General features: G+C 42.1%; 1 long non-coding RNA gene across 3 annotated transcripts; it reads left to right on the top strand.

The window, feature by feature from the left end:
* The first annotated feature begins 1,899 nt into the window (after nucleotides 1-1,899).
* On the top strand, nucleotides 1,900-5,982 carry LOC110506277. 3 transcript variants are annotated; one of them, XR_005039894.1, is made up of 3 exons: nucleotides 1,900-2,257; nucleotides 4,508-4,948; nucleotides 5,818-5,982. It is a non-coding gene; the product is annotated as an uncharacterized LOC110506277 (long non-coding RNA). The 3 variants fall into 3 exon arrangements; XR_005039895.1 differs by having other exon boundaries at nucleotides 1,900-2,480; XR_005039896.1 differs by lacking the exon at nucleotides 1,900-2,257 and adding an exon at nucleotides 2,356-2,371.
* Nucleotides 5,983-9,638: the final 3,656 nt, after the last annotated feature.

Here is a 9,638-nt window from a genome sequence, read left to right as displayed (position 1 = left end):
TTTACTCAATTCCCTGGTTCAATAAGAGCAATGGGAAATGTAATGTCTCCTATTTCGCTACATGTTAGAGCTGAGTGAGTTGTAGGCTTTACAATAAAAGTATGTGTATGTTTAGAAATATTTTTTTTAAAGGTTGATAAATTTTGACTTTGGAATAATTTCTTATATTCCATAATATGTTAACTCTTAGCAGGGTTGTTTTCCAAAGTGGTTGAGATAAACTTGCACTCTTCCTACAATGACTTTCACATAGATATCCTATTAAATTAGTATTCTAATTCTTAATTCTACTTGAACTTTCATTTGATTCCTGATTTGTTATCAATGTTTGTCAGTCTATAAGAGGCTGCCCTCCAGTGGTCAAATAAAGGCACTTAATGCCCAATCACATTAGGATCTGCAGTTGTTTTAATTTTTATGCTAGCCTGTCACTTTTTTAAGACATCTCTCTGTTTTTATGGCTTCCAGTGAAAAGAGGACCCCTTGGGACCAAACCCTGAAGTTGTTCCCACTCAGGGAAAACACCAAAAAGGTGGAGCAAAGTCCAGCTGAATTCTTTAAGTCAAAACAAGACACAGAAGAAATAGGGCCAAAGTTAAGGTCAAAGGTGAGGGGCTATAGAGTCCTACAGCAACTGTCTACCATCTGTACTATCTCATCTCTCTTTCCTTCTCTATGAGCCTCTGCCTCAGACGGTCAATGGCATCCATGGCAATCCATACCTGCAACATTCTCTCCTGCCCCACCTACTCATCTTCTCCTTCTCCATATCCCTCTTTCAATATTCTAGTTGTTTCCTCCTCTTCATTATATCATTTTTCTTCCTCCTAACTACGCTTCTCTCTCTCTCAATGTTCTTGCTGTTTCGCTCAGCTGCTGCCGTTCCTCTGTCATCTCCTCCTCTCTTGACAACCCCCACTCCCTCTTCTCCATCTCCCCATTCCCTCTTCTCCATCTCCCCATTCCCTCTTCTCCATCTCCCCATTCCCTCTTCTCCATCTCCCCATTCCCTCTTCTCCATCTCCCCATTCCCTCTTCTCCATCTCCCCATTCCCTCTTCTCCATCTCCCCACTCCCTCTTCTCCTCTCCCAACGTCCACCTCCCTCTTCTACATCTCCCCCTGCCATCTTCTCCAACATTACAGTCCTCTGTTCAGCCATCTCCTCCTCTCTCCTCCCAACCACTAACTCCCTCTTCTCCTCTCCCAACGTCCACCTCCCTCTTCTACATCTCCCCTGCCATCTTCTCCAACATTACAGTCCTCTGTTCAGCCATCTCCTCCCTCTTGTGTCTTTCTCCAATGTGCCTTCCAGTCTTCTAAATTATGTCTTAATGCAAGTTGATTGGTATTGATTGATTCTGTTTCAGAGCCATTTCAATAACTGCCCAATAGAAGGAGTGACACGGTTGTCCTTTCTTTAGTTTCAAATGTGCTCATTCCAGAATGTAAACCATTCAAGTCCAACTGCATTCAATATAATTCCATTCCATATTAATATTAGACTTACAATGAGAGTCCATTCTATTTTGAGTGTGTGATCATTTTGTCTGTGTGAGTGTGTGTGTTTGTGTGTCTTTGCCTCTATTTGTTTGTTGTGAGTGCTGGGGTTGCTTTGGGTCAGTTGGCTTGGGACACCTGGAGAGTTACTAATTGCCATCAGGGTTTCTGGTGGATCGTATCATACACAACAACGAAGCCTGGAATGTCTGCGTCAGAATGAAAACACTTCCCCCAGATTTAGCCTTGAGGCTGCCCTCTAGTGGTCACATAAAGGCACCGACGCCCAATATCACATGATCTGCAGTTGTTTTTTATCTTTTGTATGCTAGCCTGTCACATTGTTAAGACAAGCTCTTTGTTTTTATGGCTTTTATGGCTTATCCTATGAAATGCGAACCTAATAGGATATCTTTGTGAAAGCCATTGTAGGAAGAATGCAAAACAGCCCTGCAAGAGTTAACATATGATGGTGGAATATAAGAAATGATTCCAAAGTCATCATAGATCAACTTTCTTTAATCAACCTAAACATACACTTACTGTTATTGTATCATCTGTAGCCTTACAACTCACTCAGCTGCATTCCAGAGCAGCGTTTCACTCTTCTGCGCTCTCCCCCAACCTGGGCTACAACTACTCATTACATATTTCAAGGTGCCGCTTTTTGACTTTTTGTATGCTCAGAAATCCTTTCCACTTGGACTTATCACAGTGAAGAGTCGGGCAACCAACTAAACGGAAGCCTAAACCAACAGGTAAAGTAAGAGTAAACCTCAAACTCTGTTGTAATAACAGGTTTGTCTTCCTTCTGTCTGATGGAAATCAGAATGTAGGAGCTTTTACTGCTGGCTAACACTGCATGGAGACAGGTAAAGTAAGAGTAAAAACTCTGTTGTAATAACAGGTTTGTCTTCCTTCTGTCTGATGGAAATCAGAATGTAGGAGCTTTTACTGCTGGCTAACACTGCATGGAGACAGGTAAGACATTCACAAGAGCAATTTTGACTTCTCAACAAGGGTTGGAGTCAACTCTATTAAACCCAGACCTGGGAATACATTTGAATACGTTATTGAAAGTAATATAAATAATGGTAACATTTCACAAATGACAGTTGCGCTCGTTTCCTTATTTGACTGAGTTGAAGTTAAACACAAAACCTTGCTTTCAATTGGTGACTGCCACACTAAAACATTGTCACATCTCAAGAAGTTGGGCCTACATTGGGAAAGGTTTTTAATTCACAGACAAGGGCCTTTAGAAACATCTAACACACGTACGTTAGCTGCTGTATCAAACGGGTGTCATGAAAATAATAAGCTACTGTATCTTTTTGCAAACAGGTTTCTTATTTTCATGATGGCAAATCAACACAGTTCATGTGTTTGTGTTAAAGGGGGTGTGTGATTCCGCCTCAGGTTGTTGTCAGTCTATGGTTAAAAATCAGTGCCACTACTCTTCTTTGTCTGCGAAGATAAACTCTGATGCATATAAATAATATTGGTCTATCTGTTAAAACTTCTAATATTCATCTGTTTGCAGACGATACTGTTATGTATGCCATTGCCCCACCTGTAGACCAGGTGTTGTTCGAGCTGCAATCCGACTTTGTTGCCTCACATAATGCCCTGGTTGGTTTAATACTTGTACTTATTGTGGGCAAGGCTAAATATGTTTTGTTCTCTAATTCTCAGAATAAAATCATGAGCTGCCACACACTGAGAAAAAGTATTTTGTGTGGAGGTGCTGACTAACAGCGAATAAACTATTCTCTAATTCTCACAGAAATGTTTCAGATGGACTTACATAGCTATTAATTGACTGGTTCTCCCGTCGATCGGGTTCCCGCCTAAAAATATTTGGGCTTTGGATCGATTTAACGTTTAAAACGTGGGCTTATTTTTATTTTTTAAATAGATCTTGCCTCTCCCTAAACAGCAGGAAGCAGATTGTATAGTCAACTTTCCTGACAGTTCTTGACTATGGTGACACAATCTACCAGAATGCAGCGCCACAACTCTTAAATCTTTGGATGCCGTCTACCACAGCGCACTTTGCTCTATCACTGGTGACAGTTTTAATACTCATCAATGCTTACTGTATCAAAAGGTTGGCTGGTCCTCATTAAATAACCCTAGATCACTTCACTATTTCCTTTTTGTTTACAAACTCTTCTACGCACAAGCTTAGCTAACTTTGCTGTTGAAGCATTAAGAACATGACAGACCAAATTCGTTCACAGAGTTGGTTAACTTGAGATTACTCTGAGGTTTTGTTTGACGTTGTATTGGTTTTTGCATCGTTGTGATCAGGGCCCCCTTGTGAATAAGACCATGGTCTCAGTAGGGTTCCTCTGAAAAAACAAAGAAGAGGAATAAAAAAATAAACTACTACAACTACCTCTGCAGTATCACTCAATTAGTGGGAGAGCACTAGCCTTCTCCCATTTTTTATTTCAGTGTCCCATCTCTTTCATTTGGTGTACTTATATATATATATATATATATTTGCATCTGACAGCGTTTGCACTCTCAAATTTAAATTTGACATCTTTACATACATACATATAGCCAAACAAACATTAAGGTATGACGTTCTGTCTCTAGGTTTACAGCGTAGGAAGCCATTTTTTCCTATCAAAATGCAGATCCACATTGAAATACCAGGCTATTGACACCATGAGAATGTAACACAATACACCTCTTCCTCCCCTCACCTCAGAAGGCTCTGCCTTCTCTGGTCAGGCGTCAACACAGATGACAGGTACAGGACTGTAGGGTGTAGGATTGCAGAGTTGGCCGGTCACATTTTTCCCTTGAGAGAAGACTGTGTGGTTTCCTGATGAAGTCTTCAGCTCTAGTTATGGGAATACAGGAACAAACATATTTCCTCCATTGAAATACCTGATATTTGCACCTAGAAGTAGGGGTTATAGGTTGATTTGGTACTATGAAATAGTTTATTATTTGAACTCAGTATATTGACATCTTACCCTCCTCTCTCACAGGTGGATAGAGTGGCAGCCATGTTCTTCTGAGTTTGATTGACAAGACAAGATGGAGCTGAAGGTGTGGGTGGAGGGTTTGGTAAGGGTGGTGTGCGGCTTATCACTGGAGACTCCCTGTCAGGATGTGGTCATCGCCCTCGCACAGGTTATTGGTCAGTCTCTGTCGGATGTAATTTCCTTTGTAATTTCCTCCAATCTCACTCCTATCTTGGTGTGTCTTTTCTACAGGTCAGACGGGTCGCTATGTTCTCATCCAGAAGCTACGAGGAACAGAGGGGCAGCTTGTGGCTGATGACTGTCCCTTAGAGTCTCTATTCTATCTGGGTCAGCTGGCCATCAAGGTCAAATTCATCTTGCGTTATACAGGCCCCTCCAGCACTGACAAACTTTACAGACCCACCCTGGATAGGGTTCACCCATAGAAAAAAGGGGTCCAAAAAGGTACTTCGGCTGTCCCCATAAGAGACCCCTTTTTGGTTTCAGGTAGAACCCTTTTGCCGAAGAACCCTTTTAGGTTCTAGATAGCACCTTTTTTTCTAACAGTATATGTAGCAATTAGACTACAATCCTTTGATTGTGTTCAATGACACAGAATAACTGACAAAGTCAAACTCACTGCTAAACGTCTCACAGGAGCTAAACCCAGTGAAAGCAACCTAGGATATTCAGTATAAAAGAGCTGTGTTCGAAGATGGTTGCGTCATGTTCTTGAGAACTTGTTTGGGGATTATTCTGTATATCTGACACTGTAAACCCAGCGGCAGTACATTGTATCACTCGGCAGCCTGGGGGTTAACTGTATCCTGTAATAGCAAGTGAGCAATGAAGAGGAGTTATTGAGCTTGAGAGGACACCTGTAGAATCACCTGTGTTGTCTACCCAGAGATGGAAACTTGCCTTTGGCTTCCTGTGTTAATAGAACCGCTGCCTTTCCCTACGTTTCCTCGTGGGCCGGTTTCCCAGACAGATTAAGCCTAGTCCTGGACTAAAATTTCTCATGCAGGACTAGACTTAATCTGTGTCTGGGTAACTGGCCCTTATGAGTTTTTTGGATGCTCATCCTCCACTGAACCTTTGTTTTATTCCGCCCCCATATGGCTACAAACCTCATTACCAGACTAGTATCAGACGAGATCCTACTACATTATCATAATTCTCAGTGTCATTTCGAGCCTCATAGTGTGGAAATGTCATTAAACAACGGGGGAAATCTTGTTTTTAACTGCACGGCCCTTTAACAATCAGGTTTTACATGAAGTTGTCGACGTTTGACATGGAACTAACATGACATCTTGTCCACTTCCCTCCAGGAGAGGTGTCAGGTGCTGGAGAAGCCGAACAAGAAGTAACCTGCAGCAATTCATCCTGCAGACGGGTCTTCCCCCTACCCCCTCTTACTCTGACCCATCCCTGACCCAAATATTTTATGAAATATTCATTTTCTACAGATTTTGCAATAAAGATGACTTAATGTATCTAAGTTAATTTCATTTATTTTTTACCAGACATGAATTGATTGACACGGTGCAACATTTCAGGAACCCCTAAACTCTTAGAAAACAATGTGCTCCTATGGGGACATCCCTAATATCCTGACCAACACAGGGCATTAGGGATGTGACTATCCAAAAAAGTCCACAGCTGTTTACTGATCATCAAGTCATGCGGGTAACTCCCCCCTTCCATCACCAAAGCACCGTGGTGTTATTAGCTTGATATTCTATATTGATTTTGGCATGTAATAATGTTCATAACTAATGAACACTTAGTGGTGGAAAAATAACTAAAATTGTCAAACTTGAGTAATTTATTTATTTACTAGGTAAGTTGACTGAGAACACGTTCTCATTTGCAGCAACGACCTGGGGAAAAGTTACAGGGGAGAGGAGGGGGATGAATGAGCCAATTATAAACTGGGGATTATTAGGTGACCGTGATAGTTTGATGGCCAGATTGGGAATTTAGCCAGGACACCAGGGTTAACACCCCTACTCTTACGATAAGTGCCATGGGATCTTTAATGACCACAGAGAGTCAGGACACCCGTTCAACGTCCCATCCGAAAGACGGCACCCTACACAGGGCAGTGTCCCCAATCACTTTTTTTAGACCAGAGGAAAGAGTGCCTCCTACTGGCCCTCCAACACCACTTCCAGCAGCATCTGGTCTCCCATCCAGGGACTGACCAGGACCAACCCTGCTTAGCTACAGAAGCAAGCCAGCAGTGGTATGCTGCTGGCTATAGTAAAAGTAAAGACACCTTAATAGAAAAAAAGTTAGTCACCCAGCAAAATACTACTTGAATAAAAGTCTAAATGCACTTAAGTACTGTGGTGGAAAAAGTACCAAATAGTTATACTTCAGTAAAAGTACAAAGTAAAACATTCTTGTCCAGGATCGGCACCACCTGTTGGTTGGGTTGATCAGGTGATCTATGACAACTCGGGTCAAGCAGAAGCTGAGGTGGTGTTCCAGGGACATCAGAGCGAGAGCGGAGGCTATGAATCAGACATCTGGGACGGAGTACCTGCGTGAGGGATAGAGGTTGCCATGTCGACAACAGGAGGAAGAGCCTGGTGTGTGGGACATCAGGAAGTTCCTGCTCGTTCTGTCGGCTGAGGAACTCTTGAAGATCAAGTACTAGGCAAAGATCCATCAGAGACTGATGTGTGTAATGAGGGCTGTTTTGATTTTATCAATGCTTTTATGGATAGTAAGCCTTTGCTTGCACATGCCAGTGTTCCCGCCAGTAGGCCACCTAGGACTAAATGAGAGAGACCATATGGCTGTGTGAAATATGTGCAATATATAGTGCCTTGCGAAAGTATTCGGCCCCCTTGAACTTTGCGACCTTTTGCCACATTTCAGGCTTCAAACATAAAGAAATAAAACTGTATTTTTTTTGTGAAGAATCAACAACAAGTGGGACACAATCATGAAGTGGAACGACATTTATTGGATATTTCAAACTTTTTTAACAAATCAAAAACTGAAAAATTGGGCGTGCAAAATTATTCAGCCCCCTTAAGTTAATACTTTGTAGCGCCACCTTTTGCTGCGATTACAGCTGTAAGTCGCTTGGGGTATGTCTCTATCAGTTTTGCACATGGAGAGACTGAAATTTTTTCCCATTCCTCCTTGCAAAACAGCTCGAGCTCAGTGAGGTTGGATGGAGAGCATTTGTGAACAGCAGTTTTCAGTTCTTTCCACAGATTCTCGATTGGATTCAGGTCTGGACTTTGACTTGGCCATTCTAACACCTGGATATGTTTATTTTTGAACCATTCCATTGTAGATTTTGCTTTATATTTTGGATCATTGTCTTGTTGGAAGACAAATCTCCGTCCCAGTCTCAGGTCTTTTGCAGACTCCATCAGGTTTTCTTCCAGAATGGTCCTGTATTTGGCTCCATCCATCTTCCCATCAATTTTAACCATCTTCCCTGTCCCTGCTGAAGAAAAGCAGGCCCAAACCATGATGCTGCCACCACCATGTTTGACAGTGGGGATGGTGTGTTCAGTGTGATGAGCTGTGTTACTTTTACGCCAAACATAACGTTTTGCATTGTTGCCAAAAAGTTCAATTTTGGTTTCATCTGACCAGAGCACCTTCTTCCACATGTTTGGTGTGTCTCCCAGGTGGCTTGTGGCAAACTTTAAACTACACTTTTTATGGATATCTTTAAGAAATGGCTTTCTTCTTGCCACTCTTCCATAAAGGCCAGATTTGTGCAATATACGACTGATTGTTGTCCTATGGACAGAGTCTCCCACCTCAGCTGTAGATCTCTGCAGTTCATCCAGAGTGATCATGGGCCTCTTGGCTGCATCTCTGATCAGTCTTCTCCTTGCATGAGCTGAAAGTTTAGAGGGACGGCCAAGTCTTGGTAGATTTGCAGTGGTCTGATACTCCTTCCATTTCAATATTATCACTTGCACAGTACTCATTGGGATGTTTAAAACTTGGGAAATCTTTTTGTATCCAAATCCGGCTTTAAACTTCTTCACAACAGTATCTCGGACCTGCCTGGTGTGTTCCTTGTTCTTTATGATGCTCTCTGCGCTTTTAACGGACCTCTGAGACTATCACAGTGCAGGTGCATTTATACGGAGACTTGATTACACACAGGTGGATTGTATTTATCATCATTAGTCATTTAGGTCAACATTGGATCATTCAGAGATCCTCACTGAACTTCTGGAGAGAGTTTGCTGCACTGAAAGTAAAGGGGCTGAATAATTTTGCATGCCCAATTTTTCAGTTTTTGATTTGTTAAAAAAGTTTGAAATATCCAATAAATGTCGTTCCACTTCATGATTGTGTCCCACTTGTTGTTGATTCTCCACAAAAAAATACAGTTTTATATCTTTATGTTTGAAGCCTGAAATGTGGCAAAAGGTCGCAAAGTTCAAGGGGGCAGAATACTTTCGCAAGGTACTGTATAAGCAATATGTTGCTTCCAGAGGCAGTTTAGAAATCTGTAGTAGTGTTGCAACTGAGGACAGATGATTTTTATGTGCTACGCCCTTGAGCACTCGGCGGGCCAGTTCTGTGAGTTTGTGTGGCTTACCACTTTGCAGCTTAGCCGTTATTTCTCCTAGACGTTTCCACTTCATAATAACAGCACTTACAGTTGACCAGGAAAGCTCAAGCAGGGCAGATATTTGACAAACTGACTTGTTGGAAAGGTGACATCCTATAACGGTGCCATGTTGAAAGTTACTGAGCCCTTCAGTAAGGCCATCTCCTGCCAATGTTTGTCTATGGAGATTGCATGGCTGTGTGCTCGATTTTATACACGTGTCAGCAACGGGTGTGGCTGAAATAGCCAAATCCACTTATTTGAATGATTGTCCACATACTTCTGTTTATATAGTGCCCCTTACTGTATGGTGTTGCCAGTGCCAGTAGATCAACTCCAGGCCCCTCTCGTCACAGATATTGGTCATGAAGGAGCCTGACTTACAGATCCTACCCAGCTCCTATCACAGAGAAAGAGCGGGAGAGAGAGAAAGACTGTCACCATATGATCATGGAAGCCAACAGTAAACACACAGTTGAACATAGCCAATCAAATATTATGAATCACAGCTAATTCACAAGGGACATGTCCAAGCATGGCACTAACTGG

The sequence above is a fragment of the Oncorhynchus mykiss genome, chromosome 26, assembly GCF_013265735.2.
Source record: "Oncorhynchus mykiss isolate Arlee chromosome 26, USDA_OmykA_1.1, whole genome shotgun sequence".
Lineage (NCBI taxonomy): Eukaryota > Metazoa > Chordata > Actinopteri > Salmoniformes > Salmonidae > Oncorhynchus > Oncorhynchus mykiss.
Note: the sequence above shows the minus strand (reverse complement) of the source record. Positions and strands in the feature narration are given on the sequence as shown.